This window comes from Capsicum annuum, chromosome 1 (genome assembly GCF_002878395.1).
Source record: "Capsicum annuum cultivar UCD-10X-F1 chromosome 1, UCD10Xv1.1, whole genome shotgun sequence".
Classification (NCBI taxonomy): Eukaryota; Viridiplantae; Streptophyta; class Magnoliopsida; order Solanales; family Solanaceae; genus Capsicum; species Capsicum annuum.
Genome location: NC_061111.1, coordinates 247,241,026 through 247,261,229, shown reverse-complemented (window position 1 = coordinate 247,261,229; position 20,204 = coordinate 247,241,026). Strand labels below are relative to the sequence as shown.

At 33.5% G+C, this 20,204-nt stretch overlaps 1 pseudogene; it reads right to left on the bottom strand.

The window, feature by feature from the left end:
- Positions 1 to 420: 420 nt before the first annotated feature.
- Positions 421 to 19,021, bottom strand: LOC124898945 (annotated as a pseudogene).
- Positions 19,022 to 20,204: the final 1,183 nt, after the last annotated feature.

Genomic DNA, 20,204 nt, shown 5'->3' with positions numbered 1-20,204 from the left:
AAAAATTACAAGTCTTTTGTTTCTTGAATAATAGGAATCAACTAAAGCAAGACTAGCCCTATTACATGGCTTATAAAGTCACTTAGAAAAGGAGGGACAAAGACCAAAATAACCTTGGTATTTAAGTGGGTGGGGTTGGGGTGTCTTGGTGGGCCTCTTCACATTTTATAAATATAGGCCCTTAGAAGGGCTCACAAGGGTCTCACATATGGCCAAGGATGTGAAGAAGGCTTGGAGTCGTTGCAACTCACGTTCTTTGCTTCGTTTGAAAGGTCTCGAGTTATCAATTACCGTATCATCCTCTCCATCTTGAAGGGAATTTGTCCTCAAATTTGGATCATTATCATCCTCCACTATTTCGACCCGAGAGAGATCACACACGTTAAAAGTATTGTGCACTTGATATTCTGGGGGTAGATCAATCTTGTAGGCATTGTCGTTGATTCTTTCTAATACTTGGAACGGTTCATCACCCTGTGGCATCAACTTAGCATTCCTTGGTTTTTCTTCTCCAACCGCAACCTCACCTTATCATGTAGCTTCTTCATGGCCTCAGCCCATTTGCTTCCATCTAAGCTTATCATAAGATCACTTGGCAAAGGGATTAAATCTAAAGGGGTGAGGGGGTTGATGTCGTATACACACTCAAAGAGTGTCATCCCTGTGCTCGAGTGTAAAACCGATTATAAGCAAACTCAATCAACGGTAAGTTTTCCTCCCAAGAAGTCATTTTTCCTTTTACCATGGACCGTAGCATAGACCCTAAGGTCCAATTTACTACTTTCGTTTGGCCATCGGTTGTGGGTGACATGAAGTCGAAAACAATAACTTAGTACCGAGTCTACCCCACATGGACTTCCAAAAGTGGCTTAAGAATTTAGAATCCCTATCACTCACTATGGTCCTCGGAACACCATGAAGTTTTACAACATTATCAATAAACAAAGAGGCTACACTAGGTGCATCATCACATTTAGAACAAGGAATAAAGTGAGCCATCTTGGAAAACCGATCCACCACAACAAAAATACTATCCCGCCCCCTTCTAGTCCTCAGTAATCCCAACACGAAGTCCATTGATATGTCAAGCCAAGGAAGCAAAGGGGTAGACAATGGGGTGTACAACCCATGAGGTTGGAGCCGTGACTTGGATCCTTTGCACTCAATATATTGGCCGCAAATCTGGGCCACATTCTTGTGCATTTTAGGCCAATAAAATTGTTCTTCCAAAATTCCGAGGGTATTCTCGACCCCAAAATGGCCCATTAGACTGCCATTGTGTGCTTTCCTCATAAATAATTCTCTCCACAAACTTGAGGGAACACACAATCATCTACCCTTAAATAAGTATCCATCAAATTTGGTATAGGGATGGGAAACCCTATCCGTAACCCATCTATCCCTATCTAACTCTTCACTTTTCCTATTGATAGAAGCGAAGTGAGGGTCCTTGGGATATAAAGACTTGAGGCTTTCAAACCCCATCAACTTAGATGACAAAATAGATACAAGCACATGTTTCCGGGACAAAGCATCGGCAATCACATTATCTTTACCCTTCTTGTATTGAATAAAATAAGGAAAAGTTTTAAGAAATTCAATCCATTTGGCATGCTGCTGGTTAATCTTGTCTTGTGCCCGTAGATGCTTCAAGGATTCATGATCCGTTTGGATCACGAATTTCTTAGGCCACAAATAATGTTGCCAAGTGGCCAAGACTCTAATCAAGGCATACAAATCTAAATCGTACGTAGAGTAGTTTAGAGTTGCTCCTTTGAGCTTTTCGCTAAAGTAGGCAATAGGCTTCAGTTCTTGCATTAAAATCGTGCCTATGCCGACTTTGCTAGCATCACATTCAACCTCAAAAGTCTTGTCAAAATTCAGCAATTATTGCAAAAGGGCCGAGATGAGCAAGCTTTCAAGTCCTCGAAGACCTTAGCTTGTTCATCTCCCCACTTGAAAGGCCGATCCTTTTTAATCACTTCGGTAAAGGGAGCGGCAATGGTGCTAAATCCTTTGACAAAACGTCTATAAAAACTAGTCAACCCGTGGAAGCTCCTCACTTCACCTACGGTTTTGGGAGTTGGCCAATTTTCAATGGCGTCAATCTTAGATTCATCCACTTTGACCCCTCTTGAGCTCACCACAAACCCAAGAAATATAACCTCATGGACACCAAAAGAACATTTTTCTAGATTAGTATATAACTTCTCCTTTCGGAGAACATCAAACACACATTGTAAATGCTTTACATGCTCATCTAAGGATTTACTATACACCAACACATCATCAAAGTAAACAATAACAAACTTTCCGATAAATGGCTTCATCACAATGATTCATTAGCTTCATGAAAGTACTTGGAGTATTTGTTAGGCCGAATGGTATAACCATCTATTCATAGAGATCGAATTTGGTCTTGAAGGTGGTTTTCCATTTATCACCCGGTTGCATATGAATTTTGTGATAGCCACTCCTCAAATCAATTTTAGAAAACAAACACGAACCACTCAATTCATCAAGCATATCATTTAACCTAGGAATAGGGTGATGATATTTTACCGTTATCTTGTTAATGGCTCAGCAATCAACGCACATATGCCAAGTCCCATATTTCTTGGGAACTAGTAGCACCGAGACCGCACAAGGGCTCATAATATCCTTGATATACCTCTTGTTGAGGAGTTCCTCAACTTGGCGTTGCAATTTCTTAGTATCCATCGGGTTTCTCCTATAAGCCGATTTGTTGGGCAATTGTGAACCCGGCACAAAATCTATTTGGTGCTCAATTCCCCAAAGTGAGGGCAATGCTTGTGGTAATTATTTTGGGAAGACATCCTCATAATCTTGGAAAACATGAGAAATAAGAGGAGAAATAAAAATGTTAGTGGCGTTAGTATTAAAACAATGAGCCAAGAGGAGCATTGGAGTGTCCTCATCATGATCCACAAATAATTCTTTCCTCCTAGCTATCATCACTACACTTCCTTGCCCCTTAGAAATTAGGAGACCCTCAGTTTCTCCTACTCCCTCACTCTCGGGTTCCCCTCTTTTCCCCTCACTCTCGGCCTTCTTTCCTTTTTTCCTCAATTCTCACATCTTTTGGTGTAATTCGTTCACTTAGGAAGGCAATAATGGATGAAGAGCGACCTTGCAGCCATCCTTCTCAAGTTTATACCGATTGGAAATTCCATCATGTTTGGTCGACCTATCATATTGCCAAGGCCTTCCAAACAACAAGTGATAAGCTTCCATTGGTATCACATCACAAAGCACCTCGTCATGGTAGTTGGCAACCTTAAAACGTATCACACATTGCCTTGTGACCTTTAACTCGCCGCATTCATTCAACCATTGCAACTTGTAAGGACTGGTGTGAGGTGTAGTTGGCAATTTCAAGAATTTCACCATTGTAACACTAACCACATTCGCACAACTTCCACTATCTATCACCATAGTGCACACACTTTCCTTCACAAGATATTTAGTATGGAATAAATTCTCCCGTTGGCTAGGATAATCTATCGCCTTACTAATCATGGCATGTCTCACTACAAAGTTTGAAACCACGCACTCCCCTTTCTTGCGGATAAGCATCCTCACAATCATCATCATCATCATGTGGCTCCCTCTCAGTCGTCTCTTCATCTTGAGGCTCGGCCTCACTCTCATAACCCTCAATACCCACTTCTTCTCCAAGGAAATACAATCTACCTTCTTTTAGAATTACATTGCGTCGGTTAGGGCATTCATTGGCTTTATGCCCCCAACCTTGGCACTTGAAGCATTGAAACCCTTTAGGATTAGGATACTTGTGAATTTCTTGCCTCGGAGGGATTTTGTGGGCTGTTTTGGGCTCAGGAAGCCTAGTAGTGATGGGTTGGTCCTTGTTTTTGGGCCAACCCAAAGAGGATTGAACCATATCCTTGCCCCTCGGCCAACCCGAGGTTGATTGTCTCTTTTCTTTGAGCGACGACCTTTCTTTAAGTTCCCTTTCAATATCAAGAGCTGCTTGGAAAATACCTTCGATGAAGTGTCAAATGAGTGGAGATATCCTTGTTCAACCCACACTTGAACCGAATGATGTCATGACTAATGTGTTCTCCACGATGATCAAGCTTCAACATAAGTTGTTGAAACTCATCATAATATGCCATCACACTTCGATTCCCTTGCCGTAAGTTGTACAATCTAGCAATCAACTCATGTCGATAACTCTCGGGAAGGTATCGTTGTCTCATTAGGTACCTCAACCAAAACCAAGGTGGTGGTTTCCCATCAATCAACTCATTGCCAAACTGTTTGACGTATTCCCACCATGTGTTAGCATTGCCTTCAAAGTGAGCTATGGAGTAACAACTCTTCTTCTCCTCTGAGATATCATTTACTTGGAACACTTTATCACACACCGCCCTTAAATATAGGTAGACTCAATTTGATGGTATTGATGCCTACGTCTCTTTCTTGGTGTCGGTTTCCCCTTTCTCCATACCCTTGGTATCTACTTGGATCCACACGTCTTCTTTTTATTTCCTCCTCCCTTATGTAATTATCATCAAAGGCTCTATACACTTCATAATGCTCTCTACCATATTCCTCAAAGTGGACGGGACGGTTTGGACATTTGGAACTTGATTTGGAGAAATTGGATTTTGTGGAGGTTATGGTCTTCGATTTAGTGAAGCTTGGAAGGGAGGGTTTGGATTTAGTGGAGGTATTGGGCGTCCAAGTCCCTCTTGCGAAACTTGAGGATTTTGGAAATGGGTTAGTCTATTGGAGTCTCGGGTTATGGGGTTATGGGTGGTTTGGCTTACGACATTTAGTGGAGCTAGGGAAGGATTTGGTAATTGAGGCCATGTTTTGGAAGTAACGGTAGCGGAGGAATTTTTATGATGTCCACTTGATGAAACATGTCGAGGAGTAGAAGGGCGAGAGTTCCTTTGACTCTCTACTTGTTCTAAACTCCCACTAATAGTCGTCACTTCCCCCCTTATAGCTCCCACCTCCATACTCAACCTTTCAAGAGTTCGGGTCATAGCCTCAAGAGTAACCCTCATATTCTCCATTTCATTAGAATCCACGGTTTGAGACGTGGCTCCCTCCGTTGTCAAGTTATCACCTACACAAGCAACAAACAAGTTAGTCAAATCCCTCTCCTCACTCACACTCTTTTGGTTCACTCTCACTCGAGCTCCACAAGTGTTGTAGATTGGCTAGTAACCCGTGAATCCTTAAGGTATGAGTATGCTCTTGTCCGAAGTGGATTCTTTCTTGAAACTCAAAGAATTATCATCAAACTAGAGCCAAGAGTTACAACATCTTCAAACGACAAAAGCACACAAACAAATGTTGACACGAACACAAGGCTTCAAGGGACTAATTGACAAGCTAGTAGGAATGTACTAGTTTGTTAATTAGTTCTCAAGTCAATTAGAGGAAACTAGGAATTAATAATTAAAAACTAGAACATCCAAATTTAAGCTTAATTATCACATGAATAGTAACTAGGATGACGTGGCATCTTTTCATTGGCCGCAGGTCCACAATGTTCACTTCCAACGCCCCAACACGTCAAAACTCATGGCCACTATAAGTTTTCACAACTACAATTCTCTTCCAATTAAGCTCAACTTTAGATTTAGACACTTTTTGTCTTGATGGGGAAGAAATCAACACATGAAACAAGCTAAACAAGTAAAATCTTTTATAGATCTACAACCAATTTTTCGACCAAAATGTTCAAGAACACACTTTTTGGTAAGAGCTTCCCAAGATTGGTTTTGGTAAGAACAAAACCTAGCCTTGAGCTTTGATACTAAATGATACAATGCTAAGTGTATCAAGAGATTCCAACCAACACAAGAACAACAAGATGAACAACAAAGTGCTAGTGAATCAAAAATGGCCACACACGGCTTCACTAGGCTTGCAACACTTGTTTGAACTAGAAAAGTGAGTTTAACAACAAGAACAACAAAGACAATATTTCTAGTGAATCGAAAGAGCCCCACGCGGCCTCACTAGACTTTTATATTCAACAACACAATGTTAACAAGATTTATAAAGAAAGAGATAGAAACTTGACACACAATATTCATTAATCTAAGAACCCTAACAAGAGAAAGAACCCCAAGACTAATAAATATCAATACCAAGTCCTTACTTGGAACAAGAGGAACTCAAAGAACTCTAAGAACCTAGTTTCTAGCCAACATACAATACTAGTATCACTCTACTAGTGAGAATTTGGTTTTGGCCTCTCCAAATGAGAGAGAGAAGTCAAAAAAATTACAAGTCTTTTGTTTCTTGAATAATAGGAATCAACTAAAGCAAGACTAGCCCTATTACATGGCTTATAAAGTCACTTAGAAAAGGAGGGACAAAGACCAAAATACCCTTGGCATTTAAGTGGATGGGTTTGGGATGTCTTGGTGGGCCTTTTTACATTTTATTAAATATAGGCCCTTAGATGGGCTCACAAGGGCCTCACACATGGCCAAGGATGTGAACAAGGCTTGGAGTCGTTGCAACTCACGTGCTTGACTTCGTGTGAAAGGTCTCGAGCTAGGAATTTCCTTATCATATATAGACATCTGTTGCAACAGATGACTAAGCTGTTGCAATAGCTAACTCATCTATTGAAAATTATCCAACAAATATAGACATCTGTTGCAACATATGACTAAATTATTGCAACATATGACTCATCTATTGGAAATTATTAAATGGACAAGATATATGTGAACTCAGAACCAAAATGAGCCACAGAATTTAAAAAGTGACCAAAATAGGTCACCTATTTAAAAAGATACCAAAATAGGCTAAACGTAATAATTTATTACGTTTTCTATTTTTTTTCTTAAAGATCAAGTAACGGAGTTGACTTTTATAAAAACGTAAGAATTTCTTACGTTTTACACAATAATCGAGGAAAAAATGCAGTGAATTATCAAATCAATTAAAAAGATACTAAAAAATGAGTTGTTCAACATAACAAAAAGTTACGTTCTTAATTTTTTTTATAGCAGTGGTCCCCCACCCACAATTCCTTTTTCTATAAATGTCCCATCACTTCTACTTTTTCCTCTTTTTACATATGATAATTATGAATTTTTTGATTAGTTAAATTTATTTATATTTTACATGTAGTTTAAATAATTTATTTTTCCTCTATGTAATAAATTTTTACGTTTTACATAAAAATTAAAAAATAGAAGTATCAATTACCTCATTAACTTAACAATTTTATTATATTTATTCTATATAAAAAAAAATAATCACTTCTATCCTTAATTATCCGATTTCTCTCTAAAAAAAATTATACTTTTGAGTTTTTCTCTACTCCAAAATAGTAAAATGTTGAATTATTGTCGATCAAATATGCTACTATATAGAAGAATTATTTATTTTGGTGTGTTAAAAATATGAAATTAATTTTTTCGGATAGTGATTCATCGAAGTTTTTGATTAGTGTTTCGATTAGGATATTAAGGAAACTCACATGCACAAATACATTTCATATTATAATTAATGGAGTAAAAAATCACAATTTAATTTAGGAACACTCCTAAATTAATATAAGAAAATATATTTTTTTAGGAACACTCCTAAAAAAATATAATTCTTGTATATAGTAGCATATTTGATCGACGATAATTCGACATTTCACTATTTTGGAGTAGAGAAAAACTCAAAAGTATAATTTTTTTAATGAGAAATCGAATAATTAAGGATAGAAGTGATTATTTTTTATATAGAATAAATATAAGAAAATTTTTAAGTTAATGAGGTAATTGATACTTCATTTTTTAAATTTTTTTGTGTAAAACGTAAAAAATTATTAGAAAAAATATTTATTTGAACTACATCTAAAATATAAATAAATTTAACTAATAAAAAAATTCATAATTATCATATGTAAAAGAGGAAAAAGTAAAAGTGATGGGACATTTGTGGAAAAAGGAATTGTGGGTGGGGGACCACTGCTATAAAAAAGTTAAGAACGTAACTTTTTGTTACGTTGAACAACTCTTTTTTTTAGTACCTTTTTAATTGATTTGACAATTCATTGTATTTTTTCCTCGGTTATCGTGTAAAACGTAAGAAGTTCTTACGTTTTATATTTTTTTTATAAAACGTAAGAATTTCTTATATTTTACAAAAAAATACAAAACGTAAGAAATTCTTAGGTTTTTGTAAAAGTCAACTCCGTTAGTTGACCGTTAAGAAACAAGTAGAAAATGTAATAAATTATTACGTTTAGCCTATTTTGATAACTTTTTAAATAGGTGACCTATTTTGGTCACTTTTTTAATTTCGTGGCTCATTTTGGTTCTGAGTTCGATATATGTTGAAAAATAATTTAAAATACTAAAGATCAAATATTTATAGGAGAACTCAAATATTTGTCCCCTTGTCTAAGGTCTTGTATTAAAGACTTATCTTTAATTTTAATTAAATTAATTTAGTTATTATTAATAATTTCTTAATTTGAATAAACAAATGACTAGACTGTTATAAACATCTGTTGCAATAGATGACTAACTTGTTGCAATAATTAGATAATCTGTTGGAAAATAATTAAAATACTAGAGAACTCAAATATTTTTAGGAGAACACAAATGTTTGTCCCATTGTCGTAAAGACGTCTTTAATTTTAGCTAAATCAATTTAGTTATTACTAATAATTGCTTAATTTAAATCAACAGATGACTAGCATGTTGCATCAGATGATTCATCTGTTGGAAATTATAAAACAGATAGAAAATCTATTGTAACAAATAGGTCAACTATTAGAAAGCAATTAAAATATCAGGGAACTTAAACGTTTTTAGGAGAACTCAATTGTTTGTCCCCTTGATCCTTTTGCATTTGATGTATGGTATATTATTTTTGTCTTCTTTACCTGTTTCATGAAATTTTTCATGTGTTTTACTTATTCGTTGTGCCCCTGTTGAAATTTTTTTAAAAATTTTTAGGTCAAATTTTGTTCGTACATCACTTGGACATTACTTCATAGCTTATTTTGTAAGTAAAATTATAATTTTTGTTGAATTTCTTATTTGGTGTATCTACTACTGCTATAATGGATAGAACCTGTAATATGAATCCAACATATGAGTCATCTATTGGAACAAGTGAGTAATTTGTTACAATATATGACTAATCTATTACAACAGATGACCCATATGTTGGATTCATATTACAAAACTATAAAATGAATCCAACAGATGAGTAATCTGTTGCAACAAATTAGTCATATATGTTGCAACAGATTAGTCATATATGTTGCAACAAATTACTCATTTGTTACAACAAATTAGTCGTATATGTTGCAACAGATTATTCATATATGTTGCAACATATTACTAATCTGTGCAACAGATTAGTCATATATATTGCAACAGATTACTAATTTGCGCAACATATTAGTCATATATGATGCAACAAATTACTAATATGTGCAACAGATTGGTCATATATGTTGCAACAAATACTCATCTGTTGGATTCACGTTACATGTTTTATCCATTATTAAAAAATAGCAGTAGCAGATACATCCAGATGAGAAATTCAACTAAAAAATAACAACATTAAAAAAAAATAACAAAAAACATAAAAAAATAACAAACACCAACAAATCAAGTTCCTCATTTTCGTCATAACTTAAAAGCCCTAATTTTTTACGTGTGAAAATCAAAAAGAAACGATGAAGAACTCGAAGTTGTTGTCGTCGGAGAATGTTGTCACGTCGACTGATGGTTGAAAGTAAAAAAGGAACGGGAAAGAACTCAAAACTATTTGTTGCCAGAGGTTGAAGTTGCATAAGATTGAAGGGAGAAATTTAAAAAGTTGTTGGTTGGGAGAAGTTAGAGAGAGAAACTATCGATAGAAAGAGAGAAAAGAGAGAGAGATTGATTTGCAGAGGGAGGAAAGTTTTGTGGGTGTAGGTTAGTTTGTATTTTTGAAAAGATTAAAAAGTTTAGAATATATTAATCAAGTCCACAATTAACCTAATCAAGTTTTTTAACTATGTTTGACCCTTTAAATTGGTCAATGTCACCAATTCTTCATTCAAGACTTAAAAGAAACTTTTCCTTCAATTTTTTCTAGAAACATCACCCTTAATTAATACATAATATTTTCAATATATCCCCCGAATTGCAAGCACGATTCCATAAGTGTCGATGAAATTCAAACTCATACTGATCACTGAAGCGAATTTCTATTTTTATATTCAATCTTTAATTTGCATATTTAGCCATTAAACTGTAACTATGTTTTGTAATTATATGATGTCTCGTTTTTTGCTTAAATATTAGCTATTTATGAAATTTTGCCTTTTAATATCTTGCTAAATTATTAATCTATTTATTTTTTAAAAAAAATTGTAAAGCCAAGCTGGAGTTGTGGATAAGGAAGGTACAAAAGAATCTAAGGGACCCAAGTATATATCTTCATTGTACATAATTGTTTGATTTTGCAAAGATTTTTACCATTTTTGGCTATTTGACAAACTATTTTCTCTTTTTGGAGAGTGGCCACAAAATCTATCCACAATTTTGGAAACTGTCCACCATTTCGAATAAGACGTAAGATTAACTCATGAAAATATAATATTTTTTATCTTATTTAGATTTTTTTGAACTCACCCAAATTCAACCTGCCAATCTAAAAGTTATGTCACACTAATTTGAACTAAAGACATAGCCGAAATTTAACCTATAAATATAATTCACTTATTTATTAACTCGGATCATTTTAAACTGCTCATGCAATCGTAGATATGATAGCATATGCACATGAGATTATTGATCCATAGTGTCATAACTTTTACTGTGTTTGTCATACCAGCTCATCTTATATATGTGTACTAATGATTTCTCAATGGACAATACTATTTTCTTCTATCTAGTTGCCTATATAATTTTTCTGATTTCGTAAATAACAAGAACTTAGTACTTCGTATTGGCTCTTTTATATATAACAACAAACTATACGCTATGTGTATTAACAATATAAAAAATATTTACACTTTCAGATCGTAAAAAAAAAAAAAAAAAATTTACATTGTCAATATATATAATTTAAACTCATTATTACGAGTAGTACTACTTGTTAGTGAATATAGATAGCATTGGCTATTGATGAATTGAATAGAATATCCTGCATCGATGAAACAGAAAGAATGAAATTCTGGACTTGGACAATCCTTTTTCCTTTTAGCTAGTTGTAGTGTGTGAATTAGACTCAAAACCTAATTTTAAATGGTATTAACAAAGTCAGACCCTGTTCTCTAGAAAAACCTGATAACTGTGAGTTGAAAATACCTTTGATCCATGAATGTGCATGCACTGAATTACAGTAGAACTTTCGATAAAGGATGATGTTCTAATTCGGGCATGAGGGAGAATGGAAACTCCCACAAATATCCGAATCTGAGTGTGAGCAGGTCATAAATAGAATGAAATATTTTGAATAAATGAAATTTTGAATTTCTTATAAGGCTTGAACTGTCTTCCTCCAAACTTTTTGAAATATGAATTAGATCCAAAACCTAATTTAACAGGTACTATAGGTATTATTGTAGTGGCAATGCGATCTCATGCAACATATGCATAGCCATGATTGCACATTAGGACGAGTTTGGTCATGGCCAAAGACAAGTTGGCATTGATTATTTTTTTTTTTTTTCAATTAGAGACATATATGAGACCACTTTGTCATAAATCATGATAGTGTCATCTCCATGAAGATATGCAATAAGTATCTTTTAGGGTAGTCCACACCACGAGGCCTTCACTGTTAATGCACGGCCTTTTTGTCTTTCTCTCCCACTTGACACTTCTATTCATTTCGATGAGTAGCTAATTCAGAATTTAAATGTATTGTAAGTTTAAAATTGAAAAAATAATTTTGAATTACATTTTTTAACTTTATTGAGGATACCACGAGGCATTCACTATTAATGCACGATCTTTTTGTCTTTCTCTCCCACTTGACACTCCGATTCCTCTCAATCAGTAGCTAATTCAGAATTTAAACGTGTTATAAGTTTGGAATTGAAAGAGTAAATTTAGAAATACATCTTTTAACTTTATTGAAGGTACACAAGGCGTTCATTATTACATGACATTTTATCCATCTCTTATTAATGTATCAACCCCACTCGACGCTTCAATTCCTCTTGATCAGTAATGAATTCAGAATTTGAAAGTTATAAGTTCAAAATTGGGAGAGTAAATTTTGAAATACATTTTAACTTTATTGAAGGTACCACGAAGCCTTCACTATTACACAACCTTTTGTCTATCTCTCAATCTACCAACCCTCACTTGACGCTCCAATTTCTCTCGATCAGTAATGACTTCAAAATTTATACGTGTTATATATAAGTTCAGAATTGAAAGAGTGAACTTCGAAATACATCTTTTAACTTTATCGAGGGTATCATGAGGCCTTCATATTATACGGCCTTTTGTTTGTCTCTCAATCTATCAACCCTCACTTGATGCTCCAATTTCTCTCGATCAACAATGAATTCAAAATTTAGAATTTAGACATCATACAACCATGCTTGGTGTATACAACCTTTCCGTGCGTTTTCAATTGATGATACAATGTGTTGAATGATACCCGTATGATACAGCTGATACCCATTTGTTACAGTTGATACTCACCGCTTGTATATAGTTCCTTTGCTGATATAGTTAATACTCATGTGATACAACAATTATAGCTACGTACATTTCATAATTATGTTCTAAACTATAATTATTTATGAAATATTGAAATTTTCTAGTAATGAAATAGTAGTCGTTGTATCATATGTGCAACTTGACTTTGTATGTATTGAAGTCTTGAAGACATTATAAATGGGAATCAATGTTATGTCAATGTTGATAATTCACAATTTAATGTTGCAACACATTGTTCAACGACTCCAAAATAATTTAACTTGTACAAGATTGCAAAAATACAATTAGTTGTGATTCTCAATATCTTTTAAAATATATATTTGGACCACTAAATATAATTCCTACCTGCTAGATATCTTTAGGTTAAATAACGGTCAAAGATTATAAGTTGAATGGTATATTAGTATAGTTTTGTTTTAGCACTTGAAATAATATATTTAAAGCTAAATCTTTGATTGGGACCTCACATAATATACTAGGAGTATTACACTTAACTAACTTATATACGAAAAAAAAAAAGAAAAAAAGTCAGCCCGGTGCACTAAAGCTACTGCTATGCGCGGTGTCCGGGGAAGGGCCCCACCACAAGGGTGTATCGTATGAAGCCTTACTTGCATTTCTGTCAGAGGCTGTTTCCAAGGCTTGAACCCGTGACCTCTTGGTCACATGGCAACAACTTTACCAGTTACTCCAAGGCTCCCCATCAACTAACTTATATACAATTAATTATTAAATACATAGAAACGTCTTTAATGTCTCTATCAACTTCTTTCTCCTAAATAAATCATGACGATCTATGTGTGTGTTAAATACGTATTTCATTCAGCGATAGAGTCAGAATTTTATAAATAAATATTATAAAATGTTACATATGGCCATGATATGGGATCTGAATTGATCTTAAAGCAAATTTTGAACTCCTTTACAATTTTTTTTTTCTTATTTGTATGATATAATTCATTGCGTGCCTTAATTGACTTCGAAGACTGTTGAATAATATTTGCATAAATAGCAAATAATCACACCATTCATACGTCTATATAATACGTTTTAGTTGTTTAATATGTCTCACATTTTTTCTTATTTGTGGATCATTAATTTTCAAGACCAATATTTCATATGATCACATGCAATTATATATGTGATGTTTATTTTGTTTTCTTTCAATTTTTTTTCTTACTTTTGGTTGTTGGGACACACCTTGCAAATCACATTGTTAGACAAGACATTGAACAGGCTGGATACTGTGAGAATACCAAGAACCAACCAATCAAGAGTGCGATGAGTTGAGATGAATTTAGTATTTTTGATACAAATATACAGATATACACAGAGAAATTACTAAAAAAATTTACAAAATAGTTTAATTTGGAACCCATATTACCTACGTTTGATATGATGAGGTCGACACTAAAAATAATCTTAAATATTGAATATCATTAAATTTATTAAATTTTGAATCTGTCGCGGAGTCTTCATCCTTAGATGGTTGACTAGCTAGTCATCTTCAAAGACTCTTGACTTATGCAACAGGAGATCTTGTTCAAATCGTTAGGATTTTATTTGGATTCACTTTCTCTCTCTCTTGTTTCTTATATTTATTTTTTAATTTTGTAAATCATTTTCCGTATGATAAATAGAGATAATACAAGTTGTGAACTAATATAAACCAAGGAGAACCACAAGTAAATTACACATAATGAACTATCCATATTACGTGTCAAAAATACTTGACTCAGATGAATCATGCATTGCAATTCTAATTCGCCTTTGAATCTACTAACAAGTGGAAATTGAATTAATGGGAATATCTGAGCTTGAACATGATTATCTTCTAACATTTTCTTATAAAAATCTTCTTTTTCTGAAAAGAAATCATAATTTAAAAGATTCATATAAGTTACCAAACTCTTGGTTTTCTCAAAAGGAATATTTAGATATTGTTCTATAATAGTTATATGAAATAAATCTAGAACATGCATGCACATGAAAATTGAAATTCAGTAGGAAAATATTACTAAGACTTTTGTTTGTTTTTTTTAAAAGGAGAGAAGAGAAGGAAAGTAAAAGATATGATCAATTGAAAGTTGATGAAATCCACATTGAAATTGACAAGAAGATTTCCTGGCAATTACACTTTGCATGGAATCATCTGTGTCGAAGTCAGAATTTTCACTAAAAGGTTCGAAATATAAAATAGTAAACACGCGAAGAAGTCAAAGGAGATTCACATCTACTATATATATAGAAAATAATTTCAACCAGGCATGTATAAATAATATAATTTTTGCAGAAAGTAATTTAATATTCGAATGAACACAATCGATCCTACCTGGCTCAGCATGAAATTGACTTTTCATACATATGTTACATCAAGCACCTACAAATAAGATCTTACATTGAAGAAAAAAAGATCTTAGAATTAACAAGGAAAATCATGTTGATGTTCATTCAACTTTCTAGTACATTAATTCCCTTCTCTTGTGTGTCAAGTGTCAACTTTTAATTTGAAGATTCTTTTTTTATTTCCAAATGTTATTTGCCTATCCAATTAAATCAAAGATACTTAAAGATTGCATAAGATATTGAATGGATAGTTTTAGTAATTATACTTTTTTCATATGTGTAAACCTAATTGTTGACCATGTGGTTCTTTAATATAGGACATAAAAACTAAGTAAACGTGATATATATGATGTAATCACTAGAAGTGTTACTAATAATAAAGATTTTATTGATGCCACTAATGTGAGAAAATACTAGATGTTTGGTATTACTCCACATAAGTCATGGGATTTTGAACCGCTAATTATCCACTATGTAAAATATCACTTATTATGCAGTAGAATAAAAAGATAAAAATATAAATTGATATGGTAGAATTTGAATAATTATCGTTTTTGTAATTACATATTAAATGACGGTATAGAAATTTGTGTGTATTATGATTTTGTTTAATGCGCGCGTTTACACACACAATGTGAAAATTTACCCGCGTACATTTAGTGTATACATCAACCCAGTAAATATATTGACACATGTGACATAATTAATTATGATAAATTAGTATAGTTGTATTTAGATAGATTCAATATCTCTGAATCATTTTTGAACAAGATCAAACAATCATAGACTCGAAGGAGAAGTAGAAAAGAGAAGATTATAGAGTAAAATGAGAGTGTATTACTATTCCACTTATCTCAATAATGATGAATACATAAGATATATATAGTGATCCTATCTTGGTCTAAGTAACTAACTACTAGTTGGTTAGAGGTGAGTTGTACAATTAGTTATAACTAACTACTTTATAGTTTCATTGCCTAATGACTGTTAGGATTAGTAACTCCAATTTAGCTTCTTTAATCACCTTGTTCAACACTCCCCCTCAAACTTGGGGTGGTGAAGATGTTAATAACACCAAGTTTGGACACAAGGTATTCGTGTTGAATTCTATTTAGACTTTTGGGTTAGGACATCTGCTGGTTGATCAGTGGTATGAATATAGTTTGTCTTGATAAGTCCTTGCTGAATTTTTTCTCTTACAAAATGGCAGTCAATCACTATATGCTTTGTTCTTTCATGGTAGACAGGATTGGCTGCCATTTGTAGAGCTGCTTTACTGTCACTGAACACTCTAACTGGTAGTTGAAGTTGAACACCAAGATCTTTAAGTAATTCAATTAGCCAGGTCAGTTCTGCCACTGTAGAAGCCAAGCTTCTATATTCAGCTTCTGCTGAGCTCCTTGACACTTTAGGTTGCTTTTTTTGACTTTCAAGAGATTAAAGGATCACCAAGCTTAATTGTAAAACCTGTCACTGTTCTTCTTGTAACACTGCCTGCAACCCAGTCTGCATCGCTGTAGGTAGAACATCTTATCTTTTGCTTGATAGTAGCAATCGTTGTCCTGGACTTCCTTTGATATATCTGATCACTCTCAAGGCAGCATTTAAATGTGACTGCTCTGGTTGTTGCATATATTGGCATAAATTCTGCACACTATATGAGATGTCAAGTCTAGTAACGGTAAGATAGAGCAATTTACCTATTAATCTTTGATATGAGCTAGGATCAATTAGTAAGTCATCATAATTATCAGCTGAAGTTCTGAAGTGATCATCATATTCCTTGGTTGTAAGTTTGGTGGTTGTATCTATAGGAGTAGTAGCTGGTTTTACAACACTTAAACCTGTTTCAAATATGAGTTCTAATGCATATTTCCTTTGATGCATAGCAATACCTTTTCCTGATCTTGCAAATTCAATTCCTAGAAAATATTTCCATTTTCCCAAATCTTTCATTTTGAAGGCTTTATGCAGAGCAGTTTTGGTTGCTATAATCTTATCTAGATTGTCAGCTGTAACTAGAATATCATCAACATACACAAGAACAATAATTATTCCAGAGTCTGTTTCTTTAAGAAATAATGAATGATCATACTGGATTTGCTTGAACTCATACCTAGTAAGAGCCTACATTGATGTATAGTATTAGAAATTTGACTTCTATGTCCAGGAAATAAGCTGTGTAGAACCTTATGAGGTACATGGACAAGTCTCATATGCCATAAGGCTATACTAAAAGTATTCTGAGCAGCTAAACTAGCTAGACTATTACTACTAATGGACAATTCATTTTTGTTAACTCCTGGTAGCTTGTTTCTGAGTAAGAAGTATAAGCCATACTTTTCTTCACCAATCTCTTTCACCTTCCCATTGTATATATTTTAAAACACACAAAAGTCAGGAAAAAAGGTGACAAAATATTTTAACTATTTAGTAACCTGTGAAACTGATAACAAATTGAATTGGAAATGAGGAATATGAAACAAATTTTAAATGACATTTTGATTAGAAATATTGCTAGTGCCAGTATGTGTAATATAGGAGACATTACCATGTAGCAACACTACTTTTCTAGGATGATCAGACTTAACTACTGTAGAGCTATTCAGCAAGTTTAAATCTGAAGCCATGTGGTTAGTAGCTCCTGTACCAATAATCCATTCTTGTGGCTCAATAGACACTAACAGAGCACCACATTTACCTGACAAGTTTACTGCATTAGTTGAGAAGGAGGATCCTTAATTTTGTTCCAGCATTCTGCAAATTTGATCATACTCTTCTTGTGAAAATCTAGGAGGCATCACAATTTACTGATCCTGAGATCCTACAAAATTCTGACTCAAGGATCCTTGAGAATGTGTCATCTTGGATTGAGTAGCAATTTGAGCACAATCTTTCTGCTCATTCCACTCATCCATGATAGCATTATGTGCATCATTATATGAACTATTGTAACCACCAGGACCAACCCTTCTTTGTTTTTCTTTATCACTTCGGATATTAGTATTTGATCCATACCCTTGATGAAGACTTCTTTTCTCATTGTGTTTAGGATGTCCTGGGGGATAACTAGTCAGTCTATAACAATCTTTCATATTATGTCCTGTAAGTTTGCAGTGATCACACACCACATTTGGATTATGTTTCTTTCTTTTGAGTACATTGCAATTGCATCAGTCATACCAGGGATGGCTCCAAGAAGACCAACACTGCTAATAAATTGAGAAACTGTCTTCTGATTTTCATCACTTATGATCATTGCATAAGCTTGATGTACCAAGGGTAAGGGGGACATTAACAAGATCTAAATTCTTGCTTAGGTATCATTTAACCCCATAAAAAGTTGATACAATTTTAACCTTTGAAAATACAAAACAAAGTCCCTAGACCTTTCACATGAACATACAGGGGAAGGCACCACCGACTCAAACTCATCCCATAATGCTTTCAATTTTGAAAAATACACAAACACAGATTATACTCTTTGAGTAATGGAAGAAATTTCTTGATGTAGACTGTAGGTTCTTGACCATCAATCTTATTGAATCTTTCTCTTAAATCTGTTCATACCTCACCAGAAGTTGATGCATATACAACTCCAGCCACTAGACTATTTGAGACTGAATTAATGAGCCAAGATAAGGCTATATCATTCACCCTCTCCCACTGATTATGTAACTCAATTAGGAAAGTATTTTTACTCATACTACCATCAATAAATCCCAATTTGTTTCTTTCTAGGAGAGCAATTCTCATAGATTTACTCTGTACCAAGTAATTTTCACCACCAGTTAATTAAGTAGAGATGATGGAAGTACTACTTACATCACTAGTTGTTAGATAGAGAGGATGATTGAGATCAATAGCATGTTATGTTGTGTACCATCATTCACTGAAGAATTTCCAGGTGCACCACTGGAGGTATGAGAAGATGTGAACTCTGTATATCGATTGGTGTTATTGTTACTTGAAGACATTGTTCTTGTTTTTTCTTCTTCAGACTTTTCAAGAACTTAACTTCCCAGATAAATCAGAAACCTAGAGAAATCAAAGAGATGAGAATTAAATATATGTTAATTTCACAGATAGACTCAAGAGAAGAAAGATAAGATGAATATGTAATCATGAGCTTCCCGTTCTGATACCACGAAGAATTTAGACAGATTCAGTATCTCTAAATCATTTGAACAAGATCAAACAATTATAGACTAGAAGGAGAATTAGTAAAGAAGAAGATTATAAAGTAAAATGAGAGTGTATTATAATTCCACTTATCCTAATAATAATGAATACATCAAATATATAGTGATCCTATCTTGGTCTAAGTAACTAACTACTAGTTGGTTAGAGGTGAGCTGTACAGTTAGTTATAACTAACTACTTTACTGTTTCATTGCCTAATGATTGTTAGAATTAGTGACCACAATTTAGCTTCTTTAATCACCTTGATCAACAAAGATATATATTGGGTAAGGGCATAAGTAGTAGAGCCACCCTGTTCAATGAGAGTAAATATTTATATCCGATGTTTTATATTAAGTCAATAAATACATGATTATGTGTTTATACATAAATTTTAGCACTAAATCATACTTAATTATCATGCATTATTATCCTATTAAATCAGTTCATTATAGTAAATTCATATGATTTGGTGTATATATTTTGTACAAATTATGTATATTAACCACCTAAGGGGTATCAATAGGCATCCATTTACTGAAAAATTATATCGTGTATATTAGTAAAAGAAATCATTCATATAAACTACATGTTAAAATTCTCATTTTTTATTTATTTATTCATTATATTTTAATTTTTTATTGAAAAATTGTCTCTCTAACTCAAAAAAATAGCAACAAAATATTTATGTGTTTTTCCTTCTCTTCAAATGTCACTTGTAAATTACACTTAATTATTATTGTTTCTCTTTATTTTCTTTGATGAAAATTCTAACTTCACTGCTAAGATTACTGGCTAATAATTTTTTAGTAAGATTAATTTAATAAAATGCATACCTAACTAATATTTTCTTAACAAAAGTGTTCAATTAACATGTGCCAAGTAAATAAAATAGAAGAAGTATAATATTTGGTTACAAATTAAACTTTGGTACAATTAATACTAGTATTATAACTTACCATTTTTGGGATATTATTA